Below are 19,032 nucleotides of genomic sequence, written 5' to 3'. Positions count from 1 at the left end.
AAAACGCTTGCTTGCGCCCCACCCCAGCCCTATCTTGCTCCAGCTTTACGGGGGTGATCGACGACGGCCACGCCGGGGAGATGAACGTCTCTTCAGGTATGAGATTATGTGGGAGACTTGAGCGCGTGTTGGACTCGCCCTACTATGGACATGAGATACATCTGGTCCCACTACCCCGTGTCATATTTAAAAGTTGGATCTTGTTGTTCATGACCCCATTTCTCACTGCACTTAAAACAGAGCCCCCGGGTGTGTCGATATGTATGGAGGGCCGAATTCTTGTTGGCGTTGAGTGTACTAAGTCTAAGATCTGCTTACCCGTGTGTCCTAAGATACTGCTGCTTTCCTTGTAGCCATGTCTGAAGCAAACAGTGCCTGGGTAAGCTAGTTGATCCCACCCGAGAGCTCTAGCGATTCGTATAAGTGTTGGTTTGTCGACTAAGCAGTCGCCTTAGGAGCACGTCGTCAGTATCACACTTGTTATTCGCAAAATCTACCTTCCAAACGATTTCCAGAGGATCGAGCAAGAAAAGGAGATAGTCAATCTCTGTTTGAACCCGGTTGCTTTCTGCGCAGAGATGTTTGCTCGTGTCTGTCTTCCGGGTCATCTATAGAGGCTTCTGTTTGGATATAAAAACGGACGTATAGGTAGCTTTTAAGGTGATGTATCGTCTGCGGTTCTTCCCGCTGTACATCAATCGTTCACTAAATCGATGAGGAAGGTGAAAGTAGGGCCATCGACTGGGAAGCAAGCATGAAGGAAGAACTCTGGACTTTGGTTTCAAGCTGAACTATTTACTTCTTCTTAAACAATTTATTGCTTTCCATTCCACTGCTTCTGCACAAAGCCAACGAGCTTCAAACTTATTGCTACTTCCACTCCGTGAAGATTCTTGGTCGTCGTAGTAACACGTATCAAGCACCAGTTGAAAGACCCATTCTAGCTTAAAATCAGTCTTCTACACGATTCCTTATTTAGGAGCTTCCTGTGGTGAATTGGGATACCTAATTATTTGAAAGCTACGGATACACCAAAAAGGTGGGCATATTGAGTCTCAAACTGCTTGCTTTATGCGGCTCAACTATTGCCAGTCAGTACGGATGCATTGGTACTCCGATCCGATATCATAACTTTATTCAATCTCATATCCAGATCCAGATTGGGAGCACGGTCGCGAGTCTGCACCTAAGGTGCCTCGCCTCTCGTGGGGAACGTATTGCATTTTATGCATTCTACCCCGCTTCAATGATTGCTATTGCCCCGCTTTTCTGACTCTTCTCTGCTTCTGAACTTGCCTGCTCTGTTTCTTCAGGTTCAGAGTTAACACCTTCAGGCGATCTTCCAAACTATAATTGTATTTGCCAACTGGAATTCGGGAAGTAGTAGCAACGACGAGATTTCTTGCATTTTAGTACTCGAAAGGATGGATAATTCAATACTGAACTGCCCGAATCAACCTGAATCAAAAAATGATTTCTCGAATTTTAGTATAGAAAGCAGATCGAAAACCCCTATTTAATTAGTTCTTTCGAGTCACTCACTGAAGAGGGAAAGAAAGATCAGGGGAAGAAGCGGGGTAGAGGAATTGGTCAACTCATCAGGCTCATGACCTGAAGACTGCAGGTTCGAATCCTGTCCCCGCCTTATCACACGTCAGACAGATACCCAGGATCCGAGTCCTGATCACCTGTTTTTTAATCCCTGTTGTTATGGAAAGTGTTGCTGTGTCAAATCGAGATTATGTGGGTGTTCAGCTTATTAAGCAATTCGTTCGTCCTCAATAGCTCAGTTCGGTAGAGCGATCGGCTGTTAACTGATTGGTCGTAGGTTCGAATCCTACTTGGGGAGATTTGATTCATTCTTTAATGTAAGAATAAAGAATGGAATTAAAGGGCTTGCTTTGACCCTTAGGAGTAGAGTAGGTAACCCGTTTGCTATCCTTATTTCTATTTCTATTGCATTTTCTATCTCATCGTATCACATTGTGTTCTACGATTCCACTTCGACAAAAGGAAAGAGCATACCTAAGTTCAATAGCTTTACGTCCGCTATCCCGATCATGATTTTCCTACCCTCAGGGGGAAAGTAAAGGCCCTTTCTTACTCGAAAGCTGTTCCAATCAAGGCAAGAGCCAGAAGTAGACCGACTTGTAGATCGGGTAGCAATAGGCTATGACATAGCTCACTTTACCAAGAACATAGGGCGTAAGATCAAGAGGTTCTTCCACCGAAAGATGGGGATCCTGTCTCTCCACAAGGGTTCCCTTTCTATCGAACTGGCCTTGGCGAGTCGCTTTAATTCCACTGGAGGGTTGTAGCTAGACCAATTCTCTACATTGTTATTATTGTCCTCCCGACCGATCGATCACATCCTAAACTCTGTATGTCAAGCTAAGAGTAACCATAGTCTCAGCAAATAGATAGTCTCCTTCCTTTGTTACCGGTCTTCTTATAATGCCGGGCCACGCCCAGAAGTTTCCCTAAGTGACATGGCTAATAGGAATATTACATATTTACTCAGCGTCCATTTTTTATTCCCGTCCATATCTGTTACGGTTTGTTTCCTAGAGCAGCACTTAGGAGCAGTTGGAAAATAAACCACTTTCAACACCCGGGCGCTAAGAGACATAGGATCTTGTAGAATCCGCCAGGCTTGCCTAGCCAAGATAGCCAGATTCTCAATTTCAATGTCTCTAAATCCCATGCCTCCCTTATACTTCGGCATCGTCATCAAGTCCGACGAGACCCATGTCGTCTTCCTTCCTTTCTACTAAACAGAATTTGACCCTATTTCAGTACCACTTGATAAGCCCGGATCTGTCTGACCAATAGGAGATAGGCAGAAGAACAGCGCTAAGGATAGTTACTGAAAGGCAAGGCTTATATGAATGTGCTTTCTAACAGTCTTAGTCGATTGAAAGAAAGGATTGCTATCCAAGCACGATAATAAGAATATAGATAGAGCCTCTATAACTCGAGCAAATGCCATGAGTGAGACTCTAGGACTTTCAGCGTTCATCCTATTTATGATAAAGCGTGTACTGATGTAGTCGGCGAGCATCCCATGCTAGAGCAGAAGAGGTTCTTTCTAAATCGGAGTATCGGGACTCATAGAACTTCTTGCACATAAGATTCAAATTAGAGTGTTGAATTCAGATACCGTTTTTGGGATCGATCTTCCTTTCGGGTCATATATGGATGTTATCGAGAATGAATACCGCCCTGAGGTAGTGTTGTTTCTCTTTCCAGAGCAGTATAAGAAAATATCGTCGTTACTTTTCAGGTTGCCCGTGGTTGTGCCTGAAGTTGACGGTCGGTATACTCGCCAAGCCTACCACTGTGAGATATGTGCTCTAAATGGGAGGTATGGACAACCGCATGAGATTTATGTAGTGCATGAGTTGTTGTGGGGGAGTCAACCGATCTCTAACCAGATCTAGAAAAAGAGGTAGCTATGGTGGAGTATCCGATCTCTAACCAGCCTTCGGTGCCTCTCGAATAGGATTTGTCGTAGACATGTGCCAATGACGCTTCCTCGTCACATGTTGATACAAGTAAGATTGAGGGTAGAACCTTTCCCCTCGCGCAGTAGCGAATTCTATAAACGGATTGTTCTATTTCTAAATCATTTTAGGAATGAATGAGAATTGTGTATGCATTGTACCTCGCCTTAAAGGTCTATTTTCTCAGAAAAGCGGTTTGAACATATAGAGAATATGTTTTCTAGCACGAGCAAAATGAACATCACTGATCCAATACAAGATCAGACAGATTCAAACACCCGGCAGAAAAAAACCTTCTCTGGACATTGTATTGTAACAAGACTCCCGTCTAACCAATATAGTTCCACTCTTCATGGCAGTCTGCTTGCCGCACTTCTGATGTTAAGATCCTTCAATCTTTTTAAAACAGAGGAGGGGGATGGCTCGTACCACCGCCGGTAACCCAAACTACAGATAAGGAGGTTGCAGCCTTAAATCATAAACAATAATAACGTTGAAAGCAGGCGGACTATCTGCAGTATAGCGATTCTTTATTGTGGCAAACCCTTAGAGAATCAAAGTGGTTTCAAACCGCACCTATAATAGACTACACTATACAACGTCCCGCCCTTAAGTGAAGGATGTGGCATACCTTGATTGGTAATAGCCTACATGCAGGCTGTGTGGAGAGAAGGCTGACGTTAGATGACGACTCTAGTATAGTCTCAGAATACAGAATTCTCGACAAATTACGCCTCGAACTATATGTCCGAATTCCCCCTCAACGAATTATGTGGCACCCTTTAAGAGTATAAATCTCTTGCTTATAAATTCCAGGTGTAAAATAGCTCGTAAATTCATTAGGTAAAACATAGTTTTATAATATGCCCTCTTTCAGTATTGTATAAGGGGTAGTGTTACAGGTATAATCACGTTTGTAGTGATAAAGGTTGCAATCATGATTGCTAGTCCAATCGAAGCCATACGTTCTTTTTGAGCCAGATGCTCCATATCATATTGATTAACCTCAACTATTCGGCAAAAAGGTTCACAAGAAGGTTTATAATTGTTATAAACTATCTCCACGACATCTTCAGTCATCCAGTATGTGATTTTATTATAACCCTCTACTACGGAACTATAATGTTTGAATGGCTCGAACAAGTGGAGCTTCGTATCCTCTAGTGGTAGAGTAAGTGGATCTTGTGCACTAAATTTGTACCAAACAACTACCCCGATCCCTAATAAAACGAGGATATGGAAAGTGCAGAAACTACCCCCCTCGAATTTATGTGCATATGCCCTTGTTGTAACTTGAACTAATAGTCTTGTGTACCCTTCAGCAAATAGGGATTTCACCCCAGAACCATAATATGTGTTATGGATCTCATTCCACGACAGAGTTAACTTGTTTATACTCACTAAACCTAAAGAATTCATTATTCTATTCAAATTATTAACCGAATAATACCTATTTCTAATGGTAGACCACGGAATGGTCGAAGATGCAGGCCAATTTGCAAAAAAGGGCAGGGTTTTGTCAAACAATAACGATTTCTTAGGCGCCTTTACTATGCGAGTATTCAGTCTATCAAAAACAGTGTAATCAAAAGCACTTCCAGCTACGCGATGACTGATATCAAACCGGTATTTAGTAAAATACTCCCCTAAATACAGATAGATTATATAAGCTATCACGATTTCAGTTTCATATAGAGCAGCCCAACCTTGTATAGCACCTCCGAGAGCACACAATAAATCGATTAACGAAGCCCATGTCGCACTAATATCGACGATTTGATAATGTTTCAGAGCAGATATACATTGACAGCTAATTCTGTGGATTAAACTGTTGATCTTTGAACAACGACCGAAGATATTATTCATCTTCCCTAATGAAGTAGCGGAAGTATCTGACCCAGTTGAACCGTCATCACCACCGTCTGCCCCCGATCCAAGGACGATTCCTATAGCAATCAAATCCTCTTTACTAATTATAGCAAAACCTTTACCCTTTTCACTAGAAGTCGATTTGATCTCCATCTCTACTTCTTCTATGTCATCTCGCTTATTAGACGCTGAATGATTACTATCAATAATATATACCTCATCATTAGATATTGAATCTATATTATTCACATCGTAAGCGATTAATAACTTGAATATCCACCGCTAAAAGGGGATAAAATGAAGGAAACGAAAGCGAAATGACTCAAAAACTGTCTCCCCACTCTGTTTATGAGACCCGTATACCTACGACGAATACTCAACCACCACTATATAAGAAAACACCTCTTTCTGCTTCTGGTAGTTATGCCAGGTATTTCAGAAATCTACTTATTGATAATAGGAGAGTTTATGAACCGTATGAGATGATACAAGAAATGGGGGCATTTAATGATTTCAACGGTTGGCTGAAGAAACTAAGCACGGCTAAACCGAAGTGCTGCGGCGTGGAGATTTCTAGTGCGTCACACTCGTTATCTTTGAGTGGGTATAGTGGTTATGAACGAAAATTCATTAGGTTTATAAAGGAGCGTAATCACGATTTCATTTATAAGACTAGCTGTTTCGATTACACTGAAAGGGCAAATCCTCATCTAGGAAATCCTGATGTCGTGAGGGAAATCAATTTTAGTGAGAGAAAGTCTTGGCAGGAATTCGGGCGGAACCCAACATTTATATGGCATATGGCATATTTGAATCATCTCATGTGTTTAAGAACGATGAAGGAAATATTTTGGGATAAAGGAGTCTTTGATCGTCGTATTCCTGAATATAACACAGCGATACAACACTTGCATAACGAACTATCACACCAATTGCACTGGTTCCGGACGCATAGGGGTATCAATGCTCTAGCGATGAAGACTAAAGCCCTTGTCATAATGGATAATACGTCTGTGGGTTACAGATACGTGTATGGGAATCTACTCGCAAGTGTCCAGTTAGGCTGTTGTGGGACTATGACATTGTTGAGTATCACACAAGGTGATGCTGCGATTCTGGAACTCATATCAGGGATGGGTAATTTCATGGAAATTATGAGAAATTCTGAACCATTTCTAGGGTGGGCGACGGGTGGATCGTTATTAATTTCGTGGGAGAATATGCATTCAGATCTTATGGATCCTCCCACTGTAGGGGATGACATCCCTCATATCATATACGACAAAAACATCAACAACGGCCCCTTTGATGGCGGGATCGAAGATGGGGAGGGCGGCATACCTCTCCCTCCAGCAGCAGATGGTGGGGGTGAGGGTCCCGTGCCCGATAGCAATAGTAATAATGTGGGTTGGGGGAGTATTCTCATCGGATTTGGTCTAATAATTGGTGGAGTATGCATTGGGACTGGTGTAGTTCCTCCAGACCTAAATCTCTCAGAAATTCTCAGCAACATATTGAAAGGAGGGAACGAATAATAAAATGATTATGAGGCAAAAACAAATGAGGATGCAGTTTCAAATTCAATCAATTAAGATAGGTATTTCAGGAATAATTAGTATGGGAATGGATGGAAGCAATTCTAGAGTTTCTGATATCTTATATAGCATAAATAGGAATGGTAGAAGGAGCTATTGTATATACCTGAATAGTAGACCCGCATATCGGTTAGCGTCAACAGTAGAGACAATGTATAATAGCGACCCAAAGAGATGGGAGAGTCGGGGAGTCCTCCGTTTCCGTATGGAGCGCGCCGTTAAAGCAATTTTAGCTAATCGTTATGTGTTATCAAACATAGAGTGTTGTTCTCTAACAAAAATTCCTCACGCCTTCGAGGCTCTCCTCCACGGTGAATATAGACGAGGGTATTCACACCAATATTATGATGCGGAAACCCAAACTACTAATGTTTGGAGAGCGGGGTGCGGCGTAGATTTACTAGTATTGATGGCACTATCAAAACGTCTATTGGAATTGATAGGTCACCCGCACAACGTTTACGAGTTGGAAGATCTTGAGGAAGCTCACTATTCTTATATTAGTAAGATGTCAACGAATGTAAGAAGAGTGTACAAGATCGACTTCTCATTATGGAATGTGAAGAAGTATACTCTTCAGAAAGTTGTGTTAAGCTATGTAGATGGGTTGAGTAGCATGGAAGAAGCGCTGATCGGAATGTTGTTAAACAACCCCTTTTACTATCAGGATAAAGGGTGGGATGCGTCATGGGAGTATGTCCCAGAGATAGGAGAAATCTCTCGGGTGCTATTTCACGTTTACTTGAGGGCGCAATTTGACTCGAAGATATGGAAGGCATATCCAGGAGTTAGTTACTCACGGTTGGGTAGCGAAGTGATTATAGTAATCAAGGATGAAACATATATCGATCTGGAATCGTTGTTAGAAGATGTAGGTATTCCTGGGAAAATCGACTATCTCGATGAGGAGAATAGTACAACCCCTTGTCTGGTTTGTACCCCACATGAAAGAAAAGTCATCGTTTTAGCGGATGGGTGTATTGAAGTGGAGAACAGCGAGGATTATCTGTGATAGAAGGCTTCGTTACAATCCTAGCTATGCCATAGGGGTAAATAGCAATGTCGCACGTGTTTTTGCTGTTGTTAGATCCACGGCATAGATCTAAAAGATGGCTCCACATGCACAGAGGGTGGTATACCACTTCGTAAATAGAAGAAAGAATGGGAAGATTTGAGACGAACCACATTTCCAAGAGATTGATGTCTACTCCGTGTCCTGTAACCTCGAATCTAGTGGAAAAAGAAAAAGCTAGTTCCACTTCAACGCTGTTATCTACATCGGGCGATACTCCTTCAACGAGAGTGAGTCGCTTAACACGGAACCACTTTCAGAAGCTTTATTGAGTTTGAGTTTTGATAGTTGCGAAGATCCGAGTTCGGCTACTTACGAAGAAGGGGAGACTACCCTATTCCTACCCCCACAGACAGACTAGCTAAGCGTGGTAGTTGAGTGAACAGGCTATCAAGAGATTTATGCCCTCTATCTGATAGTGGTAAATAGAAGCCGTAGGAATTTCCCCATCTATATACATTCGAACCGCTCTTCGTCATATTTCACTCTTCTAGAGGATAAAATACAACGATTTACTCACCCTATTCAGACAGTACCTAAACATGGAAGAGAGAGTCGACGATGCCTTCCCGTCAACATCCTGCAGCAATCGGCATAACGTCAAACAAGTGTTGTCGATTTGGCAGCGCTCGCTCGTAGGAAGCAAAAACGATCGCGTGCCTCATCCTTTGTCATGACTCTATTCCTAGGTCAAGGGCAAAACGAACCCTATGAGGACATAAGCACAAACCGACTTACCTGGGAGTGTATAAAACCGGGCCCCCGTTTTACACCATAACTCGAGTACCCGATAAATGGAAGGGATAACCTTCCTATGTCAGATGGAGTGTATAGATGACGGGAGGTTGGAGGGCTTGTTAGCACGCCTAGTGTACGGCCTTGTTGAGAAAGGTATAGATCGCCCCTTCTGATCTTTACGGTTACATGTTGACATCACCATTCACAATGTTATTATATATCTTTACCGGATAACTCTTACGGGCGAGGGCATTATTGATTTCAACCTAATAGGGCTACTCTAAAACCTACCGATTTATCATTTATCCTGCTCGACGATCAAAGACACATTAAAAACCTCTCAATAAATCCCTTCTTAATACGAAAAAGAAAAAGGGGTGATGATGTGAGGGAAACGATAAAGGATGAGAGAAACGCATGTAGGATTAGGTTAGAACCTACATATAGACCCTGTACAGAGCTGTGCATTCATAATAATAATGTGGTTTACAAGGACTGCGCTCCTATCACCTTCATGCAGAGAGTCAGCGTACCAAAGACATAACTAGCAATACACTAAAAATCAATTACGGTTGTTTAGTTAGCAATCCTACTATCAATCAGACGTATTTGACTCGATTGACGGATTCGCTACTTCGACCTCCCCCCCTTCAACTTCTTGACACGAACAAGAATAAGTTTTCAGGATGTTGCTAACCGTGAAATTAGGTGTTTTCATTTCTGCAAAGTTTTCCTTATAAAAGAGGTCCATCTGGAAATTCATCCAATAGCGTTCTTGCGCTTTTTGCATTATAGCTGCGTACAGCATAATATCATGCATCATATAGTTCACATATTCCTGTTTTTTCTCTACTAGATTGTGTATTGACATCGTCTCGGTGTTACAAGCTTTAGAACTGTGTTGTCGGCAAAACATATCAAGCAACTCATCTTCCTGGATATAACATAAAAGATCATTAAAGTCCCGCACTTTGAAAAGTAATCGGTTATTAACTGCTGAATACACCCTCATATTGGAGATATTATTATATCTCGTAAGCGTTGAACATTTGAACTCATGTTTACGATGTATCAAACAATTCCTTAGTATACGATAACTATCATCTCTATCGAAATTCGTTAAATAAACGTGAATACTCCTTCTTTCATTTTTCACTCTCCTAGTTAAACCGGTCAACAAACTATATACTAACCGTCTACCTCCCTCGGTTAGACACTTAGCGAGAAGAGTTGAGTCATTAGCGGAAGAAAACATATGACTATCCTTCAAAACAGATACTTGATTATCTCTAACCTTCATAACAGTTGAGTAGTCAGTGGAAAACATATGATTATCCTTCAAAGCTAGAGGTTGATTAGCTCTAACCATAACGAACGCACCTGAATGTGGTATCTTAAACTGCTGATATCTATCTCTATATAAAAGTGTAAGCATATTAACAACAATGACTGGTTTGAGAGTTGGAACGTCCGGAACCTGCTTAACCTTCTTCACTTTTCGATTATAGTGAATTTTACAAGGAGAGAAGTCATTCTCATTCCTCTCCGCGACTATTTGATTATAAATCGACCGAATAGAGGGAATTGTGTTGCGCGTGTCTGGATATCCGCTCCAAATACTAGGAACCCTCATCCGATTAGAAAGTTTTAGATTAGAGTTCTGAATCGTCAGAGTCTCTTCAGCTGGAAGCTTCAGTTGATACTTATCCTGTAGCTTAGTGATGTAGGGGTTTTTCCGAGTATCGGCTATATTCGTTTTCTTTGGCCTTCTCGGTATACTAGAGACTAGGGTTTGTAGTCTTTCTGATATCTCCAACGAGTCATAAAGCATCTTATAAAGATCTGATGAAGATAAGCACTCACTAATCTCCTCTCTTTTCGAATGGGGCGCTAAAAATCTAAGACCCACTTTATAAACAGGTTTCTGATGATACTTCTCAGCAACTTGGATCATCTCTCTATACACTATATTGATTATATAATCAATCGGGAGGATTTGAGAAGGATCCGATTCATCATAGAGCCAGATGCTCGTTGATGTAGGAAGGGTATCATCAATTTCTGGACAGGAGCCTTTTTCCAAGTATAGCACTGGCACGATGGAAGCTGTCATAAGATCACCCTCCTTCGGGATTGGGATTCTTGGATAGATATATTTCTGTAATAGTATATAACATGCAACTGTATGTGCAACCCAATGATTAACCAATGGATAAACAGGTTTATACTCTACGCTAGCTATTGCAATCATACCTTTGACTGTATAATATTTCCATGACGTCAGATCGAAACGTTCGCTGAGTTCAGTGATAGCCCCAGTATCAATATTCAGAATACTAGTACAATAGTACCGGAATCTAAGACTTCGTCTCTGGAATAAGTCATTCATGGTATCACCTTATCCTTCTAATTTTGTGGCCGGTTTTGTGGTAAGCGTGATAGATTGAATCAACAAGCAGTAGTGTGATCTGCTGCTTGCGGTCAGTACTACGTGTGATCTCAATCATATTTCATGATGAAGATACCTCTAATGTTCCCACTAGATCTTAGACCCGCTAACCTCCACTCTTGCCTTTCAGTTTATTTCCCGCGATCCTAATCTTTAGTTCCACTTCTGACTAGATGGGAGAAGACCCTCCAAGGTGAGCTGGTTTCGGCCTTCTTTGTGAGCAGCTCCTAACTCGCTCGACGGGGTATGATCGCTACTGTTGATAGGTCGATCGGAAAAGAATAAGTTCCAGGACTGAACAGAAAGAAAGTACTCTAACACTTTCTTCGCCATTCTTTTCTATGAGGAGCTCTATTTTGCTAATAAAAATGTAATGCTACCTCCCTACGGTGATTCATAACTAGAAGAACTCGTTGGCACAACCGGACCTTATTAAAGGCCTCGGCCGTCTGATCGACTGAAAGATCTTATCTTGGAGTTCTAGTATGGGTCGTCGGCCCTTTCTCCTCCTCAGTAGGTGCAAACCCTGGTTCTGTAAATGATTATAACTGCCTTGGAGCTAGATAAGCAAACCTTCTTCTGTTTGAGTATGATGGATGTTACACCCACTGCCAGATACAAGCAAAAGCTTTCCAGCTAAGCTAGGAGTCAGAACGAACTCATGAAGCTATCCTTCTTCTTGGATCTCAAGATTTAAATGGAATTTTATCACCCCGGATTTTGGCTTTAATTTCCACTTTATACTTGAGTTAAGCAAGGCACTAGCATGGGAGAGAAGATAGCCCCTCGAGATCGCTTACTAGCCGGCCTGCTTGATTTATTTATGAGGTATCCAGATGGCACTGCACCGGCGAGGGAAAGGGAAGCTGATGAGAGGTAAGGGAAAAGTCCATTTAATGAATAGGTTCACTACAGACTGTACTATCTCTAGACCCCCTCTCTATACTCCCTCATAATATATGGATCCCCCGGATAATATTGATCCTCCAACAGCTGACATATCTTATCTAAACTCCCGGAAACCTGGGCATGGCTTTTTCGAACTTAGTTGATTTCGCAAGAAGCAACTTGAAAAGCACAAAGACTACATCTAAACAAACCTTACGTCTTCGTTCGGCTCATTCTTGCTTATCTCACCCTATTTCCTTACTTTAGCTTAGAAGTAGGCATATGGGAAGTTACAGAAAGATGACTTATCGGTTGGCCTAAGCTTACTCGATTCCATTCTTTCCAATATCATATACGCCTAGTGAAATGCATCTATCTCCTCTCCTCCCCTTCTTTCTTTTTATCCATTCTATATACCTAGTCGAAGACTACTTCAGATTATAGGGCGGGCTTTTCTACCCATTGACCGGGACCGATCACTGTGTTTGACCGCTCTTGGTATTCAGACCTTGGACTTTTTCGCTAGGAGCTGATCCATTCTTTAAGAGCTCTATACATAAAGAGAAGGCGTATTCACTTAAAGGACTGTGAAATCTACCCTATGCCCCGAAAAGTCTAGGCACCTAAATAAAGTAAAGATGGGATCCCTGACCAATAGATTAAGCTATCCAATGAGTTAGGAACCTTTTTTCTTCCCCCTTCTCTTCTCCGCTTTGCTCGAGGGAATACGACGAGCACTCATCTCCAGCATTCAGGTGGTCCTATCATCTCTATTTCCTCCCGACATTTCCTTCTCTAGTCAGGGAAGCCATAATCAGTCAGTAATAAGTATATCTATAGGGAGTTTCTAATAAGAGAACTGGATGTGCGAAACTTGTGTCAAGAGGGGTGTAGAAAGGAGAAAAAGCATAGTTCAAACTAGCCTCATCACAAAAAAAAGCCCATGATCAAATGTCTTCTTTGAGGTGGCACAAAGACGAAAGTAATTAGTTCAACAAGGCCGATGATAGAAGGGCTGGGCCTAATTAATTGTTCTGGTATAGAGATGAATGAGAGGATGGAGATAGCGCATTGAATGGTTTGAGGAAGTAGTTAAACAATGATAAAATTTTGCACAGATAATGCGGGATGAAAGTTCGATATGTTCCTAAAAATATGCTAATTTGAAAGGTAGGAATTTTTATGGTGACCTATGAAATATGAACTCGAAAATGCCAACCTCGAGAGGAGTAGGCGATCTCACTGCGTAATGCGAAAGTGCCCGTCTGGTCGAAGTAAGAAATAGCATTAGATACTGGTCAAACAGCAGACCCGAGCATATGGAGGACAAGTGGAAAGTGGATTCCAGGTTCGAGAGGTTCCTCCGTCTGCCTCGGCTCCAAGGCGGCTACCAAGCTCGTAAGCAAGCGGTCTGTTAATGATACTTAATGAAAAATAGATCGGCTCTTGGATGATATATTTGGTTATAATAACACATTCCTTAGGTTAGAAACCGATTCAATCGACTACTTACTGAAATGAAATAAGAACCCTCTTTGGGAGAAGTTCTCATTGTGATTAGAATGAACAGCACGAAAGCAGTGATCTTCTAGGTCTGGCTCATAAATAGGCCTTGGCTCCGCGGCAAGTCCTTCTTAAGCATGTGATGGAGCTCAAAAACGGCGTTAGGCCGTGAGGGCAACTGATGACCATTCGGCCTATTGATAGGACAGTCACTACCGAAACCCCTTTCTATGTCCTTACGAAGATGGAATACGATCTTAAACTTAGACGAGTTGCTAACCGAAGGCAAAAACCAGGGATTTTTGGAGTATGTACCTCGATTTCCAACGGGAAATTCATATCTAATAGAGGACTAGATCGATGCTTTAATGCGAGGGCAGGGTATCTACTCGCTTTCTTGCCTTATCACGAGCTATTGAGAACGGATCTAAGGGCATCCCTACCTACAATCCTTCCTTGGTGCCCCATTCCTATCTTCTTTTCCAGCCATCAAACTTGTTCAATTCGTTTTCTTGAGATCTGTGGAATAGTGATATCATACTTGAATCCACATTCCCAGTATTTGAGGAAGAAGTAGAATCTTAGTCCTTTCGAATTTCTAAGTTGGGAATTTGATATCGACTAAATCAAGAAACTCGATTTCACTATGATATGACCACTGAACCCTTTGATGCAACATTTCTTGTTTCCAGAAGATCTCGGATGGTTTCTGAAGCTTCCATGATCTTGTAAAAGAAAGAAACCCTTTCTATAAGTCATGAAGACGTGGACCAAAAGACTAAGAAACTGCACAATCTATTGATTGACTGAAAAACTCAAGTTGAGTAACTTGCTTGAATGATCGCTCCGGCTCTGGGCCGTCTGATCTTCGGGATGCAGAATAGGGGATCGCTTGCCAACCGTTAGTTAGGACCAGTGAAAACCCACGCTTGGTGAAGGCGAAGTTCAGTTTGGAGATCTAACAATTCCTTATGTCGTGTATCCTCGATTGATGCAGCCTCAGATGCTTCAATTGTAGATTTGAGTATTGAGCGAAAGGTTACACCACCTATAGGTTCTGTATTACAGGCCAATCCTACTCCACTAGTACCAATAGGCGGCATAGGGGAAAAAGCACAACACCTAGGAATAGGAATCAACAACACATAAACTTTCTGAGAAATTACCCAGCAAGAAAACGTATGCGCGTGGGCGCAACGGATTTCGCTCCCGTGCGCTCATCCCTTGCTTGTTCTTTCGGACTAGCACTCTTTCCCTCTCTTTGAAGTAGATTTCTCAGCTCCACGAGTCAAACGAAATAAGGCGAAAGGCCCACTACTTCTTCATTCATGGCTTATTGATTTGATTGATCCCCCTTTCGTATTCATTCGACCTGAGGTGAGGTTGGAACAAGAGTTTTCATAAAAAGAATGGTTCTTTTATGCAATTATGAACGGGCAGGCCTCTTGTGGATTCCTCCAACTCTATGAATGAAGGGGGGAGTATGAGGAAGGCCGATTTTCTTTCTATATGAAGATGAAAAAAGGATCCGGGTCAAACATTTCTTACTTTTGTTGAGTATGACTGAATGAGGAAGAGCTCCTTATGTGGTATCACTTTACCACCATCTGAAATGCGCGAAACTCCGATTGGTGGAAGCCAGTCCATGAAGATTCTCCCTTCTCTTACGTGAAATTCCCCTCTTTCGGTAAGCATCCAGTATCTCAGCAAATGAACATTTCTCTAAGCTTATCCTGTAGCTTATACGTCGTTTGAAAGCTGCTCCAAGGATCCAACGAATATCTAAGGTTTGTTGACGATCCCTGGCTACAATCCCAGGAACATCATAAATAGTACCTGCGACTCCTACTTTGACCACTTCGCATATTGGCTTTATATTATCTACGGCGTCAACCATAAGTTTTATTACATCGCGTTCAGTTCGAGCTAGGCGGTGAAAAGTTTTATAAACAATAGCACGAACTCTCGTTCTTTTACCATCGATCATGCGAAAGTTTACCAATTTCTTGATCAATTCTTTTTGCTCACCATCAAAGTCCCCCATATAGCTGAGAATTTCCGAGCAATTGGAAGCCGCTTTCGATGACGAGGCCGATAAATTGATATTACGCGATCGTTACTGTCCATCTTTTTCAGCTCTGCTCCCGAAAAGAGAAAGGAAAGGAGACTGATCTTGACGTCGGCGTTGGTTTTTCCAACGAAACGAATATTTTTAGAACGGAACTTCACACTCAACAATTAGAAACCTAACTAGATCAACAGCGCCATTCTCGAATGTTTGACATATCTTCCAAAACCAATCTTAAGGATAGGATCATTTAAATGATCGAGATCACGAATCACACCTTTCTGCTAAGCTCCGGCTAAAGCGATTGTAGCAGCACCGGCACCTATTGATTTAGCTCCTTCTAACATGTCGAGTCGCGACATGACATTGTTTCACGAACTTCCATGACAAAATGCTAGTTGCCTCGTAACGCATACACTGGAGCGTTTGTCCCATCGACGAAGGCCGCTATACGCGTTTTCTGAAGAGCAACATTCTCTTATAACCAAACATCGCAAAGACAGAAAGGAGTATCCTGAACGTAAGGCCAATGGCTAGCATACTTCGCTGAACACTCACGATATTCAGCTAAAGCTGGATGCATATTAGATTAGATTATATTCTATTATATCTTGCCTTGGTAGAGCGAAACTTTGAACCCAACACAAGCAACTCTCCCGGTTTAGCGATATTGATGGGTTCCAGCCTCATTCCACTAGCCCTAAAAGCATTCTAAATATATAAAAGAGGGGGAATGGATTCTACAAGAAAAGGCGGGCAAAGGTAGTTCAGGGGTCAATTCTTGGAGCATAGCTCATTTCTAAGTCCCCAACCCATCTCGTGCTCGTGCTGTACGCGATCGAATCTTGCGGCCGGATAGAGCAATGGAATCACCGAGTCGTATGAAAAGAGGGCTCTTCTTTTTAATCTTAACACGAAGGCTAGCTCCCCTGGGGGTTGTCATATTACAATCATTTGTATTACTTTCCTACCAATCCTGAACTAGCTATGACCCTTATAGCGAGCCTCGCTTTACCGTTTCAGATAGAAACATATGGCGCTCCTAAAGTCGATTGGATACTTTCTTTTTTATTGAATTAAGCTAAGCCGTGGACTTTCTCACGTGAAGAACTCCTTCTTATGAGCTCATGGACTTGATCAATGCTAGTTCAAGTTCACGTCATATTAGGAAATTAGTTCATTAATTCGTTTATTTGCCAACGAAGAAGCCTTGCGCTACTCGGAAAGTACTGACTAGAGGGGGGGCGTGTGGATCCACAGTCCTAGCCATTCTCACAACGGGATAATAAAGCGAACAAAGACCATGAGAAGAGATTACAACATCCAGAACGAAGCCTGTCAAGCCAACCTTCCCTCACTGCGAAAATGCAACATCCGGCGTACTCATTGGCTTTGACCTCAGATTCATTACTTGCTAGAGAAGTAGTTTACATAACTGTCACAGCTCCAATGCGATAATCTTGTTAATCAGCAAAGTAGCTAGCCTAAATAAGGAGTTTACAATCGCTTGACTATAAAGTAAAGAGTGGCTAATGGGAGATTGCTTGAGTAGGCTCAGTAAGGGATTACCCGCGGGCAGGGTGAAAGAGCTTTCATTAATAGTATGAACTGGTGGATCAGCAAGATAGCTAGAGCTCCTTAAAGGAAAGCAAAATCCAATTCTATATTATATCAAACTATAAAGCAAAGATGAGGAAGCTGCGCCTTTACTCGCTCGAATTAGAGGAAAAAGGGGATATGCAGCAGTAACAGCTTTTCTTTCAATAGTAAGCAGGAAATGCGAATAAGAGAAGGGTAGAAGAAGCGATCCGCGCATTTCCTTATTTCACAACGGATTTGACTCGTTAGAGAAATCATTTCTTAGGTATGCTACATTCTTTGAAGAAAGAGTAGGTTCTGCTATTTAAGACTTAGAGGAAGTGATTTCCGGGAACTAGCAGACCAAGCCAATCAACAAGGAAAGCCTGTCAAGCAAGGAAGCCACCAAGCAAACCTTTAATAAGCATCTCTAGCGCAGTCACTTCTCTATAGAAAGAAAAAACCTGCAGTCAAGACTAGTCACATTAGTGAAACAAGTGATTCGCTGACATTCAATTCAAATAGAAAGAGTAGTCACAGCTGCGACAAGTTTCTCTAAGAGGAAGGAGTTGACTTACTTTCAATTCCTAATACAGCAAGAGCGGATTTTTTTCATGTAGCATTTCTACCCCTATAGGATTTCCCATCTTAACCGAGAATGGGTGCCCACCTTGTACGTACCGAGAATGGGTGCAGCCCACCCCATCTAAAGTAGCCTGAAATTCGTTCCTCTACAATCCAGAGCAGTCCGAACATGTACCGCGATCTGGACGGACAAAGAATGCCGTACACTTGAGTGACCCCCTTTTCTGTGACCACCACCAAATTCAAAAGAAGAGGTGAGATCACCCTGAAAAAATCCTTTGTAGCTCTTAAAATATGGGCCAACCTCTCCATTAATATTGATACTCACTGCACCTCCTTCTACCACTTGTTTAATCCAACCTCTCCACTTCTCACTAAAGAAAACCCTTTTTAAGCAAAACCTCTTGTAGAAAATCCCAATTCACCCTGTCATATGCTTTTTCAAAGTCTAGCTTTAGTATGACCCCCTCTTGTTTAGTCCTCCTAAGCTCATGAAACACCTCATGGATAGTGACCACCCCATCTAAAATATTTCCGTTTTTCATAAATGCTGTCTGACTCTTACTCACCACCTTATCTGCAACTCTCTCAAGCCTATTTGTCAGTACTTTAGTCACAATTTTCTAACAAACATAATATAAACATATTGGCCGATATTGCTTGATAGTTGCAGCATCTTTCGTTTTAGGAATCAGAGTAACCACCCCATAATTAAGTCTTCTAAGTTGCAACTCCTCAGCATGCGGGCTATCAAGCATTCTTTTGACCATCTCTTTAACCATCTCCCAAAAATGTTTCTAAAAGATTACTGGTAAGCCATCTGGGCCAGGAGCTGTATTGGTTTTCATCTCTTTAACTACTAACTCTATTTCCTCCATAGTGAAAGGCTTAGTCAACTCTTCATTGTCTAGTTCTGATAGCATGTGCTCTGTTGACCAAGGGGCTTCCACCAAGAGATATGTCCCCCCTGTCCTCTGAACCAAATAGTCTCTTATAGTAACTAGAAATGTGTTCTTGCAACTCTTTCTCATCTTGTATAACATTTCCTTCATGTTCCAAAGAAGCAATATTACATTTTATGTGTCTTCCATTGGCAGCACTATGGAAGAATGAAGTATTTGCATCTCCCTCAAGTAACCACTGACAAACTGACTGACAATGTGGACTGCATGAGCAATGTCAGG

At 41.9% G+C, this 19,032-nt stretch overlaps 2 non-coding genes across 2 annotated transcripts; both read left to right on the top strand.

Annotated features, from left to right (window-relative positions):
* Positions 1 to 1,571: 1,571 nt before the first annotated feature.
* Positions 1,572 to 1,645, top strand: TRNAM-CAU (transfer RNA methionine (anticodon CAU)). The gene has a single exon. It is a non-coding gene; the product is annotated as a tRNA-Met (tRNA).
* A 130-nt stretch (positions 1,646 to 1,775) lies between these two features.
* On the top strand, positions 1,776 to 1,849 carry TRNAN-GUU (transfer RNA asparagine (anticodon GUU)). Its single transcript has one exon. It is a non-coding gene; the product is annotated as a tRNA-Asn (tRNA).
* Positions 1,850 to 19,032: the final 17,183 nt, after the last annotated feature.

Source organism: Triticum urartu, chromosome 3A (genome assembly GCF_056163025.1).
Source record: "Triticum urartu cultivar PI428250 chromosome 3A, HENAU_Tu73, whole genome shotgun sequence".
Classification (NCBI taxonomy): Eukaryota; Viridiplantae; Streptophyta; class Magnoliopsida; order Poales; family Poaceae; genus Triticum; species Triticum urartu.
This window is presented reverse-complemented; position numbering and strand designations above follow the sequence as displayed.